Genomic DNA, 23927 nt, shown 5'->3' on the forward strand with positions numbered 1-23927 from the left:
AACTGTGTATCGCCGGTGTTCGGCACGAAAGTGCTCAGTAGTTTCTGGCGATGCGTTCTCCTTGCGCGTTGCGTGGGTCCAGTCGCTTTTGACGCAGATGATCGTGGATCACCACACGGACGTCTTCCAGGGTGAGAGGAACGTCTCTATCAGGAAGCTGATGTGCAGTGCGGTGGCGACATCGTCGGCCTCCTCTTTGCCGGCGATGCCGCAGGGACCGGGCGCCTACTGCGCACACACGAATACTGCATCCGTGCTCTGCTAGGCGCGCTATCTCGGACAAGCGGTTGGAGGCATGGTACGCCGATTGTGTAGCAAGCCATGCGCTCCGTTTTCACATTTCTTCTCATCGCGATAGTAACTCTGCTTCACAGTCACATGATACCTCAGTCTTTTGCGGTGCACGCCGTATCCCTATTTTAGCGTGTGCTTTAGAAGCTGACTCGACTTCACCAGTACATTATGTCAAGAGACATGCAGCAGGGATAACTGGCATGCACGAACCTTGCTCAGTTATGTTCGTGGCGGCGAGGTCCAGTTCAAGGCCCGCAAACACCTCGCGGGATGGTGCATATCCTGTCTAAATGTCTCCTTGATTCTTTAAATCCAAAAAATGTCAATAATTCATTCTTCAGGTGCCGTTCAGACGAAGGGTGTCAGATGGCGAGGCGCAGTGCTGGTCGCGTACGAAGCTTGAATCCGTACCGCCAGAGAAATTTGGAGCGAATTCTTGGACTTGGAAGCAGGCCACGGCGCCGTGGGAAGCAGACAACTCCACTCTCGCTGCTTCTCCGCTGACGTTGCTCAAGCAGAATGCTCAAGCACTTGACTTGAACTTGCAGTGCACGCTAGCACCGCGAACGGCTTCGTCGCGGTGGCCCCGACGCCGTGAGAAGCAGACGACGCGCGCCTCCGTCGCCATAGCAGCGCAGCACATGCGCATAAAGCAGTAAGAATGTCTTCCATGCTTGCAGGCTTGCGCTCGCTGTGTGGCCGTGGTCGGCCGGTGTTATTGCGACCGGGTGAGAATAACGGAAATCCAAGCCAAAGCGTTATTGCGACCCCATTTGCGACCCGGTGGAAATAACGAAAAGCCAGCCCAAAGCGTTATTTTCACCCATGGATTGCCTTGGCTTCATTTATTGTTGTCGGACGGCATTAGGGCCGCCGTTTTTGCATTGTTGGCTTGTTTGATCGGCCTCTGTCAATGCCTGGGCGTGTGATTTCGGTGTCGCGCTTCGATTTTAGGCGGTGTGGTAAAGTTTCCAATGGTCATGCAGGTGTTCTGCATCATTCTCACCGTGTATATGTGACCTTGGCTTTTGCGTGACGCGTTGTGATCGGTTGATTCGTTGTGAAAGGACTCTTGTGTGCTTGCGTTGTTTGGGTGCTCGCGCTTGTGCAGTGCCTTCGAAGACGCTCCAGCTTACTCCGGAAAATGTTATAATTAATCGACACAAATACGCTTTCATTTCGCGTAATTTATGGGTTGGGCGAGTAGGCATATGTGTGCTCATGCGTTTCGAGCATTCAACCTGATTTGCGCAGAGGATATGCAAGTTAAAAATATGAATTCATTACAACGTGGGGCCAGGGTCATAAATACGATCCAGGCACGGTGGTTTTGCAGACCCCGAGGCATTCGTCATTTGAAGTGAGCAGTGGTTCCGTATGTACAGGGTCGTCCACTCAACGCGCGAGTGCGTGACCCCACTCTGGAGGGCCACTGCGTCCGGCACGGCCGCTCATCGCAGCCAAGTGGCGCAGGAGAAGTTGGACCTGGACGTGGTGCTTCACGTCATCTACCACTTTGCTTCGATGCGCAGCCGTGTCGTGCGCAGTGGCCCTCCAGAGTGAGGCCACGCACTAGCTTGTTAAGAGTGAACGACCCTGTACATTCCAGACGAAGGACACGAGTTTTCAAAACGCACTAGGTAAATATTGCCCTCGTGCTAACTAGTAAATTGCGCGGCGGGGATTTTGCAAACGTTGAAGATGCTCTGCCTCGTTCGAAGTTCCCTGGAATCGTTTACCTTGCGACGATTAATTCGGTCTACATCGGGGGAGACAGCTAGAAACATACCCAGGCGGCTGAAAGAGCATCGCAGTGATGTCGGCAGGAATCGAACAGCTGCTGTGGCAGAACATGCACAACCAGGGCTTGAAATTGCTTGGGAGAATGTGGAAATCTTTGCCACTGAAAGAAATTTTTAAGTGTGGCTGCACCTGGAATCAGAAAAAAGGGAAACCTTCACCAGGCTTTGCAAAGTCATTACCCTGATTAGTTAAGGAGCTGCTTTTTCATGACCGGTCCTTCATTTTAAACGAGCAACCTGTTAGGGTTCTGAAATGTTAATCAACGTGTTCGACATGGTCAGTAACCAAAGTTTCATTCTACTGTTAAGGCAAAATGGAAACTTCACGACAAAGTGTGCCCTATGCACCGAAGCTAACAGCAGTTGTGCCCTAAGCCCACAATATATTCCACAATTAACGTCAAAAAGGTGGCCAGCAGGTTCGGAATCCTTAATTGTTTTGTACCACTTCTCTCTAGCTGTCTTGCCTGAATCCAAGCACATTTTATGTTAGAAAGCATGGGTGGCAGAAAAGACATTCCAGACAATTGATGTACTGCAGTGGTGTTCTGTGGGAATACTTAATTCTGTCAGTAGGTCATGCTAGATGACGTGGCAATGAAGTATACCCCCCTTTAAGACACATACATTTACCTATGAGATTGAACGTCTTTTAAGAGGTTAGGGTACCGGTTATAATAGCATAGACATGATGGCACGTGAACAACTTTCATAACTGGCTTGTCTTTTGAATTTCTTATTTAATTACAGTATTGCTTTGCATTGAGGCCGTACTAATATTGATGCGTTTCTTCCTGTGTACAGTGCTTCAGCCAGGAAATAAATTGATTGGTTGCAGCTCATTTCCCATGTTTTCATTCCTTGTTTGTGTGCTTAAACTACTCAAACTGATATGCTTTCTTCAATTCTAAGCCAACTTTCTCAATGATAACTCACCTTGTAAGCAATGCATATAAGCAGAAGTAATTCACAAGGCACATTTCACTTGGCCATAAGTGTCACAGAGACTCAAAATCGACCCCTTCGTATTGGTTAGCAGCAAGGAAGACCTTTTTTTCGTTGTAATAAATCTTGCTACTGTGTAGATATTTGTGTATGTTAGTTGCTGTTGAAATGAGGTCCTCGACGTGAGCCTGGTCGGTCGCAATTTCATGGCACTTTGTGCACTGCTAACTTCGTGCTTCTGGTAACAAGGTTTGTTGAATTGCTGTTCAAAGAGCCGTTGTCATGTATTGTTGGGACCACCTTAGCGAGAACCACTGGAACTTGCAGAAGCACAATTAGTCCATCAACTGGGGCTATTTGATCTTGCAGTTTAATGATCATTTTAATGTTGGATAGTTGTAATTCAGCTCTTTCTATCTTATTAATATGAGTGGTAGACACCTTTGACCATGCCCCGAAATCTTAACTTTACAATCCAGAGGTATCGACACATTACATGTCTCGAGAAAAATGTTTACCAATTTTGGCATTGGCAGAGCAGCAAAGGTGGGTATTAAATTTGAATCAAAATAGTTGTTTTACCACACATTCTAAAATTGTCTGCAGTTCTTGTTAAAATTTTGGAGTGAGATGTTTTTAACATTTCAAATGGCCTTTTTTTGACGCCAAATTTGTATATTGATATTTCTTTTGCTTTACTATAAATTTTTCTTTCTTTTTACCATTCAGTTTCAACACTACAGACAGTCTTGTTTTCAGTTTTACAACTTCTATTTCTTTCCTCTGGTGCGCTGATGTTCAGCTTTTCACGAGCACTACAATGAGCCCTATATTTCATCACGTAATGACCACATGTTTAAAGTCTGTTCTCCATGTCATATATTCATTTTTTCCACACACCAGTAACGGCTGGAACCACTTTTTTTCCTTTGTCACTGCGATCACCAATAACATCGCCTTCAAGAAAGCTGCAACTGATTTGTTCTGTGTTCACCCATTTCTCTAAATAATGCCCTTGAGCCTTGAGAGTGAATAAGTAAGGTGATGGAACGAAATATTTTAATGCATAACTTCTTCAAATTCAAATTGAAATTTCTTTTCGTGCAAAGAGGGAGCAGCCACAAAAAGCTACTGCTGTCAGTGGCTTGACAAGGTGACCCAACAGGTGATGACAAATGCAGTGTATATACCGAAACACAATGAAAAGCATGGGCAAGCCACCATGGTGGCTTAGTAGTTGTGGTGCTCAGCTGCTGACCTGAAAGATGCGGGCCTGATCCCGGTCTTGTTGGCCTCATTTCAATGAAGGCGTAATGCTAGAGGCCTTTTGTACTGTGCGATGTCGGTGCACGTTAAAGAACCCAAAGTGGCCGAAATTATCCACAGCCCGCCACTACGGCATCCCACATAGCCTGAGTCACGTTGGGACGTACAATAAACCGCATAAAACCAAACCATAGACAAGCATGGGCTCATTCTACTTGGTCATAAACTGCACATTGCAGCATATTGAACAGCAGAACAAAAGCAAGTGGTCAACTGTCCTGTATACGATACAAAAAAGAAGTAGGTGAATGAGCAGCATTACTTAAAGACATGGGGTGAAGCAACAAATCATCCATTTAATTTATACAAAGAGAAGAATGTTGATATATGGCACCCGCCAAGCTAAGGATAGATAGGCACTCCAACATAATCACCAGTAAACAGAATATATTAAGTGGAAAGCGAGGTTTCAGGCAAGTTTGTTTGGCACTTCAGATGTAACTGCAGCGCAAACACCCACATTCAAATTAAGAAACATACACATGCATGGATGCTGCAGCAGCCGCATGTGTGTCTGAGAGAGAGAGAGAAACAGATTTATTATGATGCAGCATGATGCGCCGTGGATATCTTGTGTCAGGGTCACCAAAGCCATCTGGTCCATACCAGCTTGTCCGATGCTATGGGTAATGTTGTAATTGAAAGCAATGGGGTTCAGCTGAATGGGTGAGGGAACAAACGTCGGTTAATGACATCCTAGTCGAAACCAAGAGGAAGAAGTGGGCTTGGGGAGGGCATGTAATGCGAAGGCAAGATAACCGCTGCTCTTTAAGGGTAACAGAGTGCATTCCAAGAGAAGGCAAACAATAGCAGGTGGCGGCAGAAAGTTAGGTGGGCGGATGAGATTAAGAAGTTTGTGTGGATACGGTAGCCGCAATTGGCAATGGAGAGGGTTAATTGGAGAGACATGGGAGAGGCCTGTGCCCTGCAGTGGGTGTAGTCAGGCTGATGATGATGATGATGGGGCAGGAAAAGTGGGAACATTCCAGATTAGCTTAGGGATCATAGTAAATGGGGCATGCAGGGGAAGCTCTGAGACGGTAGACAAAAAAATGACCAGGGGTGAGGGGTGCATCTTAAGAGGATGCACTGAAGAAAATGAAGTTGGGGTGTGGTGAGAGGTTTGTCAGGAACAGGAAGGCTGCAAAAGAGATCCTCTCATGTTGTCACAAGAAGATTATTTTGTGCCTTCATGCGAATGTGAGTGCTTGTGCTGCAGTTGCATCTGAAGTATTTTGGAAGCATTTCTTAGACAAAGTTTTTTTAATGCATACAAATATCATCATTGTTGCTGTTATTATTAATTTAAAAAAAAAACCTGCACAGGTGTCGCAGATTAACCCCCTTCACAGAAGAGATAAGGTCTCTCAATGCACTGATGGTTTGCTGAATAATCCATCATAAAAGCTGATAATTTCAATCAATATTTCAGGCTTGCAACAAGAATGGCAGTAACTCAACATGACACCACTTGTGCACTAAAAAAACTTTCACCTGCTTTAACATATCTTCCGAGGCTCTCGAAGGGGGATCTGGCCAGGTTAGTGCACTTTTAGGTGAAATATGCCCACTTCATTGCTACCATGGTATCATCATGCTCTTGCAAACATTCCGTTCTTTTTGACTGAACGGTTTCAGGAAAAATTCTGTCATATGATTTGATAAGCTTTGATATGGGCCACTATATTAAAGGGAAGGTAAAAAGTGCATTGAGAACTACTGACCAATTTACCTGTTATTGACTCCATCCCAAATACTAGAAAAATTCCTATTTGAATGCATGACAAAATTTTTTAACACTCTCTGTTTTTTTAGTCATCAGAAAGGCTATATTACACAAAGGGTTATTGCATTAATTCTTGACAAATTTGCAGATGAGCTGCATTTGTTATTTGACAAATTGTTTAACTACACTTTCTTTCTCAGTGTTCAGAAAACCTTTGATGTGGTGAACCATGAGATTTTACAAAGCAAACTACTTACTTGGCTTTTAAGCTCCCTTTTTCGCTATCCTAGAGAATTTTTTGTATAGTCGTTCATTATTAAATTAAATAACCAAACTGAACGTGGCGGTAAACTGCCAATATATAGAGGCTGGTAAACTGCTGGATTCTATTTTATCTCCCATACTCTTTAAAAAAATTTAATCACTAATGGCTTCAGCTCGACAACTTCAGGTGCTTGGTCTTCCAGAACATGGACAGCACAGTTTTGCTCACAGATCAAGTACACTTTGAGACAGCAATGCATTAGTTGCAGGAAAACATAAATTATATGCTTAAATTGTTTTCTGACAATGGAATTTCAGTTAACGCACAAAAAAATGATCTCTTTCAGGAATATTTCAAAGGCTAACATAGAAGGGTATTTTACTTAATCGTGGTTCTCTCTCCTGCAGCTGTAATTCAATAGAATATATGAACTGAATCAAATATCCTAGCATATTCTCTTGTACTATAGTGGTAGCTTATTATGGTATGTTTGTGTCACATATTACAGAAGATTCTGTGGTTGCTCTCTCATGTGAAATCCTTGGCTCTAGTATCCATGAGAAAAAACACAATACACAATATTAGAACTCTTATATGATACTCTTAGATAAGGTATTACAATATTTGTTTCAACTCCTTCATGTTTGCCATGTGGGCAATAAAGCATGAAGAATGTTTGAAATGTGTTTTGAATAGCTGTCTTATGTCACCAAGTGTTCGCATTTTCCTGTTTCTAGGTCTTTCCGTAGTCTTTTTTACAAACAGACACCCCCATTTTTTACAGACTGACATTACTCATCACCATTTTTAGATATGAAACTTTTCAACAAAATCCACTTCCCATCGAAAGTTGCGGAACCACAAAATTTAGCTAGGTACAGGAAGGCAGCACACTGGCATATATGTACCTGACAACTTTGGTGGATCACACAAAGAGCTCTTTACTGTACCATCTGTGCACAGCCTAAAGAGGCAGCTGAAGCTGCTGTATTATTCTTCAGTGTTTTGCCGCATTACCACGTGCAGTCTTACATGTCTGTGTGTGTGTGCAAGTTAAATGAAAGTGCCTTTCCGAGATGGCATCTTGGGAAAGAACATAAATATGGTGATACTGAAAATGTTTAATCACGTACACAATAGAATCTATGTCATGAAAAGCAATTCTACTTGATAGCACACTTCTTGGAAAATCACATTCTCATTATTGGTACACTAGGATCAGTATGACTGTAACATTTCAAAAAGAAAAAACATTAATCTGTATTTGTTGTGCCTGTAATAATTGTTTCTTGTAGCTTTTGCTTGTTTTGATTCTTTTGCTTCCTGTAAGAGTAATTGCACAGTTTGCCCTTATGTATCTACAGTTGTCAGGCTGTCTGTAATCTTTAATTTAATATTGTGTGAATGGAAGAAAAACAGCAAAGAGGTCTGTTACACTGTCAGGCATTCATGCCTTTTCAAAAATGTGGGGACAGAATGAGTGCAGTACATTTTATTTGTTCTGCTCAGTAAATGACCTGATTTGAAACTTTGCAAGCATTGTTCTGAACATATTGATTTATGATTGATTTATACTGCAATCTGGGCCTTTAAATACTCATACAGGGGCTGTTTGCTCTTATTGTACTGTCTGAATCATTTTTCAGTGAGCACAGTTTCGTCTGATGGTATGTTCTTCCATGCTTCACCTTTAATGGGGTAAAATGTGTGCTTTACACTATTATCTTGCCTCAGCAGCTTTGATAACAACTAAAGTCAAGAGCTTTCAACCTGAAATCTTAACAATAAGCAAATTATTTGTACTTCTATTTAATAAGAAAAGTTCAGCTTTTCTTATTATGACCAAGTAACCATATGACCCATGTCCAACATTGCAGTTCTAATCCCTACTGTATCTCTCTGCTTGATGAAAATGCCATCATACCTTTCAATGAAAATTAAGTGGGTGTTGCACTAATACTGCACTTACTTGAAGGAGCTTTAAACCTTTTTTTCTACAGTCATGAAGGCAGTAGCTGATAAGCTATAGCTCAGGTGAAATATAATTTGCTTTCACTGGGCAATCGCCATCTGGATTTACATACGTGCAAGGGAAACATCCTAAACTAAGAATTTGACATAGTTGCAGCTAATATGAACTAATATCACCCAGTCTCAACCGGAAATCTGTTGGCCACAGTTTCAAATTAAGAATCATAGCTGTTTGCTAATATATGATGCCACACCTTCTCTTGCAAAGTAGATTCACTGTTCGAGCTGGAACGAAGTGAAACTGTATGATCAAAATTGAGGTGTGCCTGAAATATCATTGCAAATAGTTCCAGTTAATGACATATTAAAAGCCAAATGTTTGTCCTGGACCAATAGCAGGTCAACTTCACAAGCATGGCAGATTTCAAGTGGTCACCAGCTATGGAAACCACAGGGTTGTGTGTGATCTCAGCTGGGGTCAGTTGGGATTTGTGAGACTAAACTGTCTACATTTTCAGTTGATGCCAGTCAAAAGCCGGCAGGTATTGCAGCTGTGTTAAGGCTTCTGCTGTAATATTTCTGTGCAAGATATGTAGTGTGTATACACTGTAGTGACCGCAGTGGGAACTGCTCAAGGAAAGAACTGGGTATGCACTTGTGAGTGCTCCTGGGAGTGCTGGGAGTGCTCCAGGGAGTGCTCCTGGGAGTATGCTGGGAGTGCTCCTGGCCCGTGCAGTTTCGCCCATTTGGGCACCCCAAACTCAGTGAACTGCAGCCGCGATGAGAATCACAATTTGAAAAATCTAAAAACTGATGCGGATATTACGGTCAGCTATAATCAACCTCTCAGTAAATAAGGTGCATTACTGTAACTGGTAGAAAGCTAAATATTATATATTAATTTACAAGCCTGCGGGTTAAATAAACATCTTAGAGTCATTTATTCTATTTAAAAAGTTGCCACATATTCAGTGAAACACTCTGTAGGCCATCAATTTTGGACTAATTATAGCTTGTAGAGTACTTTCTCGAAGATAAATTAGGATTGGCATATATATTTTGCAATTGGAAACTCTCACATTCACCTGTTGAATTAATTTTATTTTATTTTTTTGTTTTTGCAATACATGCTTTACTTATTTTCTTCTTCAGCGACGACTACACATTTCACATTGCAGTAAAAACCAGTTCAGCTGCAAATGTCGGTGCACATACTACAACTCATTTCGCTAGTGATTACTTCTCTTTTGCAAGCGATCAACCTGTGCCAGCTCGCCCCGTTACCCATGCTTCTGGCCGAAAACCTCTACTGCAGAATCAGCATTCTTGAACATGCATGACATCTGTGGTCATGTTGTCCAGGTGGTGATGTACGTGATTTGTGTGCATCTGGGAGAGACAATATGAAGTTAAATTTTTGGGCTACATATATGCGTGTACGACCTAAAGTGAGAGTTGAGAGTATATATAATTGTTAAATGCACCAGAGCATCGAATGCAACAAAACACATTGCTGCAGAGTTTTTCATAGGACCGCAAAAGAAAAAGTAACAGCCAGGAAACGTAGCAGATGAATGTTTAGCGTGAAAAAAAATTGTGCACCGTTGCCTGCAGTTTTTTTTTATTATTATGACGTGTGCGCCATATTCTCTGGAATTAGCAAGGCTGTGTGGTTCTCACGATCGTTCTGCATGAGCAAAGAAGACCAAACAACACAAGTGATGAGTGTGCTATTTTTTCCAGGATGCTATGCCAACTATATATACATGGTCTGTTCTGAAAGTAGTAGGACTCAATTTTTTAAACAAAATTTATTCAAGAGAATGGTACAAACGATTACAATTTTTCAAGGTAGCACCCTTCCGCACCTACACGCTGCTGCGAATGAGTTTTCCAGTTTTCGTACGCCTCCAGGAACGCCTGGACCGAAATGCTGTTTAGCTCCCTCGTCACGGCCTGTTGAACCACCTCTACCAATCCGTGATGTTTCCCCTCGAGCGTCGATTTTATTCTCACGAATAGAAAAAAGTCTGGCGGGGCCAAGTCGAGGCTGTAGGGGGGCTGTGGCAGTGTTGCCGCCTTGTGCTGGGCAAAAAATCTGGGTTCTCATTGACATGATGAAGAAGATCCTACCGGTTGGCCTTTTCCTCCTCTGACAATACTCCCGGCACCAACTTCGCGCATGCTTTCCTCATGGATAAGTTTTCTGTCACGATCTCAAAAACTTGGGTTTGATGAATGCTCAAGTCAGCAGCAATCATTCTGATACTCATTCTACGATCACTGTTAAGTAAATGTTTCACTCGCTACACATTTTCGTTGGTCTTGCTGGTCCAAGGGCGTCTGGAGCGGTCGTCTTCCTCCACTCTTTCCTTACCTTGTCGGAAGCTTGTGCCACTCAAAAAACACCTGGTCTACCCATGGAAGCGTCACCGTAGGCCTCCTTAATCATGTTGTGAGTCTCTTTGTCCGTTTTACCAAGATTTACTCAAAATTTGATCGCGTATCGCTGATCCAGTAAACGCTCGACGATTCTCCGTGACGAGACGTTTCGACAGGGGTTCACAGTACAAGCGACCTCCTCTCTTCAACGGCCGAGAGCCTACTGCCGATTTTCCCCAGCATTCCCAATATCCCCCTTCAACGATCCTGCACGCGCAGACCACCTCTCGTCCGCCCGTTCGCCCAGGAAAAAACCAGTCCTACTACTTTCAGTTTCAGAACAGACCCTGTATACCGTATTGTGCGTTTTTATCGTAAAGACTTGCAAAAATTTTCCCGCCTCAACCGCTCGATCGTTTGCGGTGAAGCTGCACACAGAGCTTGCGCAATACGGTAACTTTTGTATCGAAGCATGTTTTACAACGGTACTAACTTAGTTGAGCCGTGCATGATACGAAATCGTAGTTGTCTGCGTAGAGATCGTCGAACCAAAACCCGCAGACGCCGTTTTTTCGCTGAAAGGCGGCAGTGGCGCCATCTGTTTTCAGCAGTGAAAAGCGTCACGACAAGATGCCGCGGCGATTTTGCAAATAATATCATCTGAAAGGTAAAGCCTCGTTAAATCAGTTGTTCTGATAGTTCTTTTCGCTCAGTTAGCCGAAAAAGACGGCATATTCAAAGGGCACGCGTACAGTGTAGGCACGCGCTTCATGCAACGCTCACCTCGGCTACCTCGGCACCTTGCCGTGACGCTTTTCACTGCTGAAAACAGATGGCGCCATTGCCGCCTTTAGGCGCCCGCCCGTTACAAAGGGAAGGCTACATCATCATCATCATCATCATCAGCGAAGAAACGGCGTCTGAGGGTTTCACTGATCTCTACTAGGTGGCTGGATGCCGCATTCCCGCTTTCCGAGACGAGAGCGAGTGAAGCCACCGGAAGTTGGACCGCTTGTCCCGGAAGTCGGGTGTCTGCTGTGTATTTCAATGCAAAAAGTCGCGTCTTTCGCCCTTTCGTTCTCAGTTTTTTGCGTTGTTCTCGTGTAATGTCTGCTGTTATATGAAAGGACCAAGCAAGCTGAACGCGAGAAATGTGAGCATTGTGTGCAGAACCCTGTAATTTCAGAGAAACCGAAGAAAACAGTCATGCATGTCTCACCCTGCCGCGGCAAAGGAGTACGTGCATTAAACACTATGTTCTTGTCTTCCGAGCGTGAAGGAGTAGTAGTGGAATGACGATGAGGCTAGGTCATCCTAAAACCGTATTTTCGTGCAGGAAAGAAAAGGCACAGCGCGAGAGGAACGACTGACAAGAAAGACGAATGCTGCAGTGCGCGTCAGAAGCGCTGTTAGAAGTCAACTGCACCAAGCACCACGAATAAAAGCCCATTCAAGCTTAACTTGCTACAATACGAAACAGTACATGACACGCTCGGTCGAAGAAGCAGTATCATACCTTTTGGAGGCGCTAATGTGAACCAACCGAACACCGTCGACAGCTCACAAGACAGTAACCTAGCCTCGCTCCGGTTCGGTCTGAACATAATTCGGTAAAATGGTCGCTGCAAAGTAAGCTGCCTGGTGAATGTTTCAACCTATTCTTTCTTATATTTATCCCCAATCGATAGCATAACTTGGGCTTGGGCGTGGGAACAAGCATCACAGTAAAGAGAATAGTTGGCGAAGCTAGGCAACCGAGACGACACCGAGCCAAGTAGACGAGGCTCGATCCATACTTGCTGCGTGTAGCGACGTCCTGTCGTCTGCTAGTGTCGTCCCATTGAGATGCAATGGACCCTTATTTTTGAAACGTCTTTCCCGAAGACATCGCTGGTCTCCTCACTCAGTTGACGGCGCAACAGGTAGGTATTGTCATATAAAAAGACGAGAACGACGAAAAGACGAAATGCTAAGTAGGAAAACAAAACTGGAACTGAAAAACCGTGCTGAGGTCCGATTTCATGCACTGCCAAAGGCTGACTTCCGGGACAAGGCCGCTTACTTCCGGTGGCTTCACTTTCGGGCGCCCGATGCGGCATCCAACTCCACTAGTGGAGATCAGTGGAGGGTTTTGGTTCGACGATCCCTATACGCAGACAACTACGATTTCGCATCATGCACGGCTCAACTAGTAAGTACCGTTGTAAAACTTGCTACGGTACAAAAGTTACCATAATGCGCAAGCTCTGTGCGCAGTTTCACCGCAAACGAGCGAGCGGTTGAGGCGGGAAAATTTTTGAAAGTCTTTATGATAAAAACGCACAATACGGTATAGCTCAAATGTCGATTCCGCTTCTGAGCAGCTCTCTGTGGAAGGGTTTTAGCAGCTAAGAGGGAGCATGCCTAGAGCGTGCGAAGCTGCGGTACGCGTGCTCCTCTTCGCTGTTATCGCGGTGGCTGCATTAATCCCATGGGATCACCGCCTATTGGAGAATAAGGCGGATGGCAAAAACAAAACCGTCGGAGCCAACGCGCGCAACTGCATCTCGTAGATTTCTGCTTGTGCCGTCTGCCGCGGCATAGTAACGTTTTCGCGCGTTAGGGTCGTTCGAGCTGGCATCACAGCGGCGATGTAACTGCGCCAACAGCCGCACCAAAAATCACCTATTCTGTAAGCGTGCTCGCTTTGGCGTGGGGCTTCCCGCCAGAAGTCGCCAAACACAGCGGCGGACAAGCGCCGATAGAGTGTATAGTTTAGCTTTTTATACCCGGCACTGACATTGCACACCCATTGAACGAATGCCAGAACGGTGTAAACTACCACTGCGAGGCGACTTCCGCGGCATGCGATGCGGAAATGATGCAACAATTGCATTTGTGAAGAAGAAGATGGACCCCTTCGCTGGACAGCGATAAAGAAGCGGTTGTGGGATTGCCATCGCGCAGATCGTGTTGGTCTTGGTCGCCCCGCTCCATCGCCGACCTCGACGCCGTCCCCGAAGTCCTTCTTCTACGTTTGGTGGAGGTGCTGCCTGGTCTACTTGCCTCACGTATGCCAAGACGAGCTCGTATGGCTGAAGCTTGACCACCCCCAGCCGCCCCGATGACCCAGCCGGTTGTCTGCTCTGGCTCCTTACGCCAGCGCGACCCTGCATGCGCTCTTTAGCGGCACCGACGACACAGACTGCGACGGGCTCGCTTCATACGAGCGAGTGAGTTCCTACAATAAGTGGGACGACGTCACTAAGTTAACAAATGTCATCTTTTATTTGACCAGAGTTGCCAACTTGTGGTATCGAAACCACGAAGCCGATATCACCACGTGGGATACATTCAAGGCTAACCTTACCACCGTGTTTGGTCGTCCTGCTGTACGCAAGCTCCGCGCCGAACAACGCCTGCACGATCGATCACAGCGGCTCGGCGAAACATTCACAAGTTACATTGAAGATGTGGTCCATCTCTGCAGTCGCGTCAACGCACAGATGTCCGAAAAAGACAAGATCAAGCACATCCTGAAGGGCATCGAACATGACGCCTTTCAAATGTTAACGTGCCGGGATTTGACTACTGTTGCCCAAGTTGTCAACCTTTGCCAGAGCTACGATGAGTTGCGCAAGCAGCGCCTCATCACTCCACCACCTTCCGGGCCTACGGAACCACTTTCTGGTCTCTCCTCTACATCTGGGAGCTCCACGCTGCTGCAGCAGCTCAAAGACTTCATCCGGGAGGAAGTTGCTCGCCAGATATCTTTACTTCCGACGAACTGCGAGCTGTCCCAAAATTTAGCGCCCCTTTGAAAGGTCATTGCCGACCGTGTGGCAGAGGCCCTTCCCTCTGTCGCTCCACCAGCTCCCATGCCTCAGCACGCACCAGCCGTTGAGCCCCTCGCATACGCCGACGTCCCTGCCGCTTCACCAATGACGCCCGCTCCTGTCGCACAGCTGACGTACGCTGCCATCGCTGCCCTACCACGGCCAGCTATATCTACCCTTTGGTCTATGCTACGCCTCCAGGACCTGTACAGGAATATCTTCCGGCGCCACAGCCTTTTATTCCACCTCCTCCGCAGCGCCGCAATCCATGGCGAACAAGTGACAACCGCCCCATCTGTTATTCCTGTGGGTTTGCTGGCCATGTTGCCCGGTACTGCAGAAATCGCACTCACGACGATTTTGTACCGCCCCGAAATCAGTACGCAGCCGCCGATCCATCTGCAAGTTCCGTCGCGAATGACCGTGGCTCCTTTTCTCCTCGCCGCTCAACCTCGCCGCGTCGCCGCTCCCTGTCTCCTCTGCTACGGCGTCCCAATCTTGCGCAAGAGGAAAACTGATTGCCGCGAGCGAACTGTCAAAGGCCTCACGTATCTCCCGCGAATCTGCTTGAAGTTTCTGTTGAAGGCGTTATAGTACTGGCTCTGGTCGATACCGGCGCTGCTGTTTCTGCCATGGCTGCAAGTCTTTGCCGTTCATTGCGCAAAGTAACGACACCTATTTCAGGATTCTCACTTTGCACGGCAAGTGCCCAGCCTGTCAACCCTATAGCGGTGTGCACAGCACGAGTCGTCATTCAGGAAGTTGTGTACGCCATAGAGTTCGTCGTTTTGCCTTCCTGCTGTCATGATCTTATCTTGGGCTGGGATTTTCTGTCGCGAAATAATGCGGTGATCAACTGTGCTCGTGCCGAACTGGAGTTTTTTGCGCTTGACGTACCGTTGCCGAACGTTCCTTCTCCGAAAGTCGTGGTTGCCGAAGATATTGACCTCCCTGCGTGCTCTTTCGTCCTTGTGCCCACCGCTTGTGCTTTTCCCCGCAGTACCGATGTCCTTTTCACACCCTCGCCCATCTTTCTAAACCGCAAAAGTCTTCCCCTGCCTTATGCCGTCCTTTCTATATCAGCTGGCCTCACCGCGCTCTGGATTTCTAATCCGTTCTCCTTTCCCGTCTCCCTGCGTCGTGGCGAATGCCTCGGCACCGCACAGCTCATTGATTCCATTCTCACCGCTGACGCAACCACCGCTTCGCAGCCTGGTGACTTGGCTGCACTCACACCACCTGTTCTTGCACCGGACCAGTCGTCTGCTGACGTTTTCCTCCGCTCCATCGACGCCAATCTTCCTGGCCCACAACGCACTGAACTTCTCGCACTGCTTCATCAATTCCGTTTTTCATTCGACTTTCATCAGCCTGCTTTGAGCCGCACATCAACTGTCGCCCACCACATTGACACCGGTTCTCATGCTCTTCTGCGCCAGCGCCCCTATCGTGTCTCTGCCACCGAGCGCCGAGTTATTGAAGCCCAAGTTGACACTATGCTTCAGAATGGCGTGATCGAGCCTTCTAACAGTCCGTGGCCTCTCCTGTAGTCCTCGTGAGGAAAAAAGACGGTTCTATTCGCTTCTGCGTCGACTATACCCTCGCCTAAATAAAATCACGCGGAAAGATGTGTACCCTCTACCGCGTATAGATGATGCATTGGACTGTTTACAAGGCGCTGAACTCTTTTCTTTGCTCGATTTACGCTCCGGTTACTGGCAGGTACCCATGACTGCGGAAGATCGCCCTAAAACCGCATTCGTCACCCCCGATGGCCTCTGAATTTACCGTCATGCCTTTCGGTCTGTGTAATGCTCCTGCTACATTTGAGCATATGATGGACACTATTCTGCGTGGCCTGAAGTGGAAGACGTGCCTGTGTTACCTTGACGACATCGTGGTGTTCTCGCCGGACTTTGCGACCCACCTCTCTCGCCTGAAGCAGGTCTTGACCTGTCTTGCGAATGCCGGTCTGCCGCTCTACTTGAAGAAGTGTCGTTTCGCTGCTCGTGAGCTGACTATTTTAGGCCACGTTGTGTCCAAGGAGGGTATCCGCCCTGATCCCGCCAAACTTCGAGCTGTGACTGCCTTCCCGAAACCTACTACCATTAAGCAACTCAGAAGCTTAAGCTTGTGCTCATACTTTCGGCGTTTTATACGGAACTTTGCATCCATTGTCGCCCCGCTGACTCAGCTCCTTGGCCATAACCGTGGCCATAACTCAGACTTTTCCCTGTGGTCACCAGCATGCGACGCCGCCTACAATACCTTGCACCGCCTCCTCACAGCTCCGCCCATCCTGCGCCATTTTGACCCCCAGGCACCCACCGAAGTGCACGCAGACGCCAGTGGTGTCGGCCTCGGCGCTGTGCTTGCTCAGCACCCCTATGGATTCGGCGAATACGTGGTCGCTTATGCCAGCCGTACTCTCACTAAAGCCGAAACTAACTACTCAGTAACGGAAAAGGAGTGCTTGGCCGTTGTCTGGGCACTCACAAAGTTTCGACCTTACCTTTACGGCCGTCCTTTTGATGGACTATCATGCCCTCTGCTGGCTTTCATCGCTCAAAGATCCCTCCGGCCGGTTGGCACGATGGGCTCTACGTCTCCAAGAATATAATATCCATGTCGTTTACCGATCTGGTCGCAAGCATACAGATGCAGACACTTTGTCTCGCTCGCCGCTTCCAGCCGACCTTGCCAGCCTCTCTGCCTTGGACCCTGTGACGTTTACGCTCGACGTCAGTGACATGCCCGCCAAACAACGAAAGGACCCATGGATCGCCTCTCTTATTGACTACCTCTCCAACCATTCGCAAGTTACCCCTTTACGCACCGTTCGCCGCCAAGCTGGGCACTACGAGATTCGGGATCACCTCCTTTACCGGCGCAACTACAATTCAACTCGACGGAAATGGCTCCTCATGATCCCGCGCCATCTACGGACCGAAGTATGTACAGCCATAGCCTGAGGAGGCTATGGTACAGCTTTCCACGCCGATCCGTAGTGCGGTCACGCCGGAGTTTTCAAGACTTACACTCGAATCCGTCTTCGCTACTATTGGCGCGGTATGTACAACTCGGTTCTTCGGTACGTCCGATCGTGCCTGGCTTGCCAATGCCGCAAACCTGTCTCTCACCGTTCGGCTGGTGAGTTACAGCCTCTCATATGTCCGCTTAGACCCTTCGACTGCATTGGCATTGACTTCTACGGCCCTCTTACGTACACAGCTGCCGGCAATCGCTGGGTCATTGTCGCGGTCGACCATCTGACGAGATATGCCGAAACCGCCGCACTCCCAGCTGCCACCGCCCGTGATGGGGCCAGATTCTTATTGACGCACTTCATTCTCCGTCACGGTGCTCCTCGCGAATTGCTCAGCGACAGAGGCCGTGCTTTCTTATCTGACGTCGTTCAAGCCCTGCTCGCTCAGTGCAAAGTCCTACCGCACATGCATCCGCAAACAAACGGTCTTACTGAACGATTTAATCGCACCCTCGGTGACATGTTCGCGAAGTACGTTGGATCCGATCACACCGACTGGGACATTGTGCTGCCTTATATCACCTATGCATACAACACTGCTACGCAATCCAGCACGGGTTTCTCTCCGTTCTTTTTGCTTTACGGTCGGCATCCATCTGCTCCCCTTGATAGAGTGCTCCCCTGCAAACCTGATGCCTCTGAATGTGCCACCGTTACCGAAGCTGCACGGCACGCCGAAGAATGCCGCCAGATTGCCCAATTGTTCACGACCGACTCTCAATGGCGCCAAAAACACCACCATGACACCACTCAGAAGAATGCACTACACTTCGAGCCCGGCTCGCTCGTGTGGCTATGGGTGCCATCCAGCAGTGCCGGCCTCTCAACAAAACTGCTCTCCAAGTACCATGGGCCCTACCATGTCGTCGAGCGCACTTCGCCAGTCAATTACATTGTTGAGCCTCTTAGGCCATGAAACTGTACATGTGCAGTGCCTTAAGCCGTTCTACGACCCCATCGTATCTTCGTCCCCTTAAGTCGCCAAGATGGCTCCTTTTTCTCTGGGGGGCATTGTGAAGAAGAAGATGGACCCCTTCGCTGGACGGCGATAAAGAAGAAGCGGTTGTGGGATTGCCATCGCGCAGATCGTGTTGGTCTTGGTCGCCCCGCTCCATCACCGACCTCGACGCCGTCCCCGAAGTCCTAGCTTCTTCTACACATTATGTAACAGATACAGGCGATCTATGGCAGCTGGACTGACTCATGAAAACGTAGCAAGGCAGCAACGGCGAACGTAACAGCGGGGTTCTACTCGAGGCTTGCTTTGCAGAAAAAAAAAATCAATTCCTCCCACTTTTCATTGTGAGGACTGTAGAAGCGCCAGCTGCGGAACAACATATAACGCGTTCTTCCATCTCGTATCGATATGACTGTTTTGCTGTACTGCACGCAAGCACCACGATCAGCTGCTTTTAGTGGCAGAATCTATTGTGCGCGACCCTTCCTCAAACACGCGCACTCACGGTGAACTCAAGTTGTTTCGTGCTTGCTTTCTTAGCTCAAACTTTTGGTCAAATTCTATTCGAACTGAGGGTGCCAAGAGTGGACACGTGTGTGCGGCACGGTGGTTTTGTAGCCGCGTGCTCTCTTTGAGCAGTCTTATATTCATGTTTGTTGCAAGTAAACATTTGAGATTTGCGGCAAGACTTTTGAAGATGAAGGCAAGGACCATCACGTTTAGAGCCAAATTGTGCGCGCCGTGAAAAGGATATATATATCGTTGCAACGCCAAGCGCCAATGGTCGGGCATATCTCGATGTCTAATACTTCGAACTGTTAAGGGTCTGAAAATTTGTTCAAATCATGCCGATTTGAAATTAAGGGTAAGGGGACCGAAAATAGTTCTTGACACAGAGTTCGGAATAAAGAGAGCCCGACCAGAGGGTTTAATTCATTCACTGGTCTCGTCATTCTTATGCGACCGCTCATCAGCACTGGCAGCATTAGCAGCGCCTCATAGATGCCACTCGATCGGCCTCACATGTTCTAAAATAAACTGGCCCCACGTCGTGACAGGAAAAAAAAAAGAACTGCAGTGAAGCAGCCGCAAAGACCACAACCCACACCAAGCAACGCGCACATAGTGCATTTTCATCGACTATCGGTCCGGGGGCTGTCGAAAGCACGATGGCCGCGTGCAGCACGCTGCATTGCCGTGCTTCATCATCGGTCAGGACAGGTAAGCTGTACGGCCATTGAATAAGCGTGTACTACCAGCAGTTTTGTCGCACTGAAATACGAGATTTTGACGGGACCGAAGTACCTTTCTGTAAATACCACAGATTTGAATGAAGCGATTTCCGTGTGTGTACAGTACACACCCTACATACCTCTCGGGCAATAATGGCCCTTAGCAGCTGAGAAAGGTTAGAGCAAAAAAAAATTAAATCTAACATTAACAATTGATGTGAATTCAATCAGCCACTGTTCTGTTTGAAGAAACATAGGTCAGAAACGGTAAGAGAAGACTGAAAATCGAATTTACCAAATATCATTTTAATCATTTAGGGCTCTTTGTTAACAGGTAAAGACCAACATTACCCAGTTTGTGCACCCAAAGCATCATCATGAAAACTGGGTGAAACCCAATTACTACTCAAAAAGTGCCTTCAAGAGAAATGTAGTTTGCAACAGACTGAAGCTACCGTATAGAAATTGGCAGATGTCTTGAACCTGAAAACAATGGATGAACTAGCCACGTGATGTTTTCCATGTCATGTTGCATGGCATGAATTACCGTGGAAGAGTTCTCTTTATGCTCTTTCAGAGTGCAGTTTAGGGAGATACCAATTTCACTAACTGCCAGCGAGAGCCAAGCACTACAGAATCTGCCTCATTTGCAGTGGAACCCCAGTAGTGCTAGGACGGTTGCCTAGCCTTTTTGAAAAACCTACAAAGACCATTCAGTTAAAAGCACCCAGATTACAATATTCAGCAAGCGTTTTCCTAGCACTGTCTGTGCTGAATGAGGTGGTGGTATAGGCAGAAGCATCCCACATCAAGGGATGGTGCAATCAGAAAAGGTGCTACCTACCTGTAAAAAAAGTTGAAATTGGTCCCTCCTATATCGAAAGTACAGGTGCAGCACCCACAAACATTCATTACCTGATCTACATTTCCACTGGGCTTCAGTACCCTTTCAGCAGTAGTCTCAGAGCAGCTTGTCAGTGAAATTTATTTTCCTCGTTAACTTTGTGCGGCATTTTCTGCTGCAGGGGCATAAACAGAAAGGCAATATGCGGCTCTGCAGAGGAAACAATGTGGAGGCTGGGTATGGTCTCAACCGACTGTTTTGTAACATGATTTTTCTATAGGGCCAACCAAGTTGTTAGTAATCTATTCATATGCTTCATTAATCACCGACAAGGCATGCTGGTAGGAATACTTTATTTGGCACAGCAGTTCTGGCAGCAATGGGTATATTGTCCCTCTGCTTGTAGGCCAAGGTGCAGACTTGTGAGCACGTTCTTGAGCCAGTAGCCTGGACCAGAGAATGCTGCGTCATGCAAGGTCGGTTGCTGCAGTTCCTCCCCTAGTGTCAGCCATATGCAGGGTTGGATGCCATGAAAAGAGAAAACAAAAGTGGGCAATCGCAGAAAAGTAAAATGCAACTAATAAACCACTAAGAGAAACCCACAAACAAATGAACACACAAAAGAAAATGGAATGCATGCACGAGAGATAAAGATAAGGACATCTCCCAATTGTGTTCAGGAAAGTAAAAACAGCGCTAAATTCTACACAAACCACGCAGAAAGACTGACAGGACGGGCGCTGCCGTCTTTCTGTGTGGTTTGTGTAGAATTTAGCGCTGTTTTTACTTTCCTGAACACAATGTCACACGAACTAGCCCAGCAAAAGGTACTGTTAAACATCTCCCAACAGACTATCGCAGCAGCCTACGCACTCCTGTAGTGGCCTTATGCATGGACATTTGAAAGGTCTTAAAAAAAAAGGATAAAAGCAACATTGTTGAAGATGTGCTGGAAAAACCACACACAAAAGGAAGTGTGCACAGAGCTCAAGAGAGAATGAAAATAGTCAAGACAAACAACGAAAGGGTTTCACTGGGTCAGACCAGTACTAATTAAGAGAATGAAATTATCAGGTTTCAAGTCTTGGCAGTTAAGCTTGGCCAGCCCACAACACTGCCGCATTTCCTTTTGCGGCTTCCGATGCTGGCACACAGGTCAAAAGCTCCATATGCTAAACCCAAAACCTTAAAATAGGGGGGGGGACACCAAATTTTTGGTTGGCGCCTTTGTTTCAAATATTGCATTGCTCCAGGGCACATATACATGACGCGTGCTGCACGATTCATATATGCACTATAAATAATTTATTACCGTGTTACTTATACTGAGCGGTTTCGCTTTCTGAGTGCTGGGGTGTGTTATGACGTCACTCCCAAGATCAGCAACCCTGGTCACGCGGGCCCCAAAAGTAGACAAAGGGACTGCTGTGCCGTCTGCTCTCGTACACATGCTGTGCGTAGCAGGGCTTTTCGAATTGCCGACCAGTACTACGATATGCTTAGCAAAGCCAAGCGGGTGAGGGGCAACGTCGAGTTCTGAAACCAAGCAGCTCACTTGGGACGATCTTAGTCGGAATACGCGATTTCAGAGTTGTATTTAGCTTTGGAATGCTCCGCCCATTCCAAAAGAATAAAAGGGTGCAACAATTTTTGTGAATCTTTTTGGTGATCTCGCGAGTATATTGTGCATTCATAAGCAGATAAAATTTGTTTTGTACAATGCATCTTTAAAATAAATATTTGCTTTCCTTGTGCTTTGCTGCATATGACATTAGAGCTAGTTCTCAGCAATGCTGCTGTTTCCGTTGCAGCTTGGATAAGCCCTTGTGATCTAGATGCCAACTGAAAGGAGCATCTGCTTGCATTGGATGAAATGCTCCCAGTGCAGTGTGTTGCTGCTATCCACATTGCACATAAAATAAGAATCTAGTCCCACTCAAACAAATATCTTTCCGCAAGGTTTACATAGTTGAGTTTCCTTGCGGTGTGGACAGAATAACAAGCATCTGCGGACAAAAAGACTAAAATGTAGCCGTTAAATGCATTCCTGAGTTAAATATGCCATCTAGGCGAGCTGAAGCATTCAACAAAGAAATTTAAAACTCGGCGTCCAGCAAGCTGCTCATTTTGAATTTCTGACGGCGAAGCGAGAAACATAGTGGTGATAATGATGGACAGTATACATGATCAATTCCCAGAAAAAAAATTAATGAAGCTGCAAAAGCTGCATTGAAAGGAGATTTGCTTTCCCTGATTGAGAAAGCTGCTCTTTATTATAAGTGGCTACCCTTTTCTCTATTCTTCCCAGCATTTGATGTTCTCTACCAAGTGCGTGTCAACATCAAATTTTTCATTTTGAAGCAGATAATTGTAATAAAATTCACAGCAAATATAACTGAATATTCTAGAGTAGTTCAGATATCAATACAGATAGTTAAAATTACAATACAAACATGTTTCCTCAAAATGCAGCATTGAAACGGAATATTCCACACCAATATTTTACTTCTCATAATTATATCACATCCTAATGCTTATTGAGCATCTCAATGAATGAGGGGAAATCATGTAGAATGGTAAAATTTGCCTAAAGCATAACTGTGTGTAGGGAAAAACCTTACAGCTTGAATTTGCAAGCTGGCAAGTGGAGATGCTCTTCTTGTCACAGTTCGCACTGCAAAGGTGTATGACGTGATGTGGCACACTGCTGAGAAACAAAAGATTACACAAAAAAATCAATGAACAGCAGCTTAAGCTACAACGCGAGTGAGAGCTTTAACAAGACTGTGTCTTCCACGCTGCCTCATGGCACCTAGAGACAGCTCCAACCGTGAAATGCTGTCCCAGATGCATCATTCTTGACGGGACATGGCCCGCTTAACTCTTGTGTATGGGTTTCACCACACTGGAATCCCTAGCCATAAAGGGCCCACAGATGCTGGCCACATTTCAATTCGGAATCTGTGCAGGAATTTTGGCAGCTGTTTTCCTTCTCACCAGACGAAAAGTGCCTCGGTGATCTAGGCTCTTAGATTTGGAAGTTTCTTAAAATTATGCTCACAAGTTCCTGCTCTCTTTTAATAGTTCATAAGAGTGGTGGCCATATGTGCTTTTGCAGAAGAAACAAAGAGCACCACTTTGAGAAAATGCTGAAAAATTATCTAAACAAAACACTCCGCATGCTTTCAGGGGATTCATAAACTGCTTATTGCACTGCCAGAGATTATTTCAGGCGTTCAAAGGTTGGTTTTTCCATCAGTGAAAAGTACTGCCATTTCCTGCCTTTCCAATGAAGACACCCTGAGCTCACTCTGGCATCCC

Source organism: Amblyomma mixtum, chromosome 3 (genome assembly GCF_055824585.1).
Source record: "Amblyomma mixtum isolate Tamu chromosome 3, ASM5582458v1, whole genome shotgun sequence".
Taxonomy (NCBI): Eukaryota; Metazoa; Arthropoda; class Arachnida; order Ixodida; family Ixodidae; genus Amblyomma; species Amblyomma mixtum.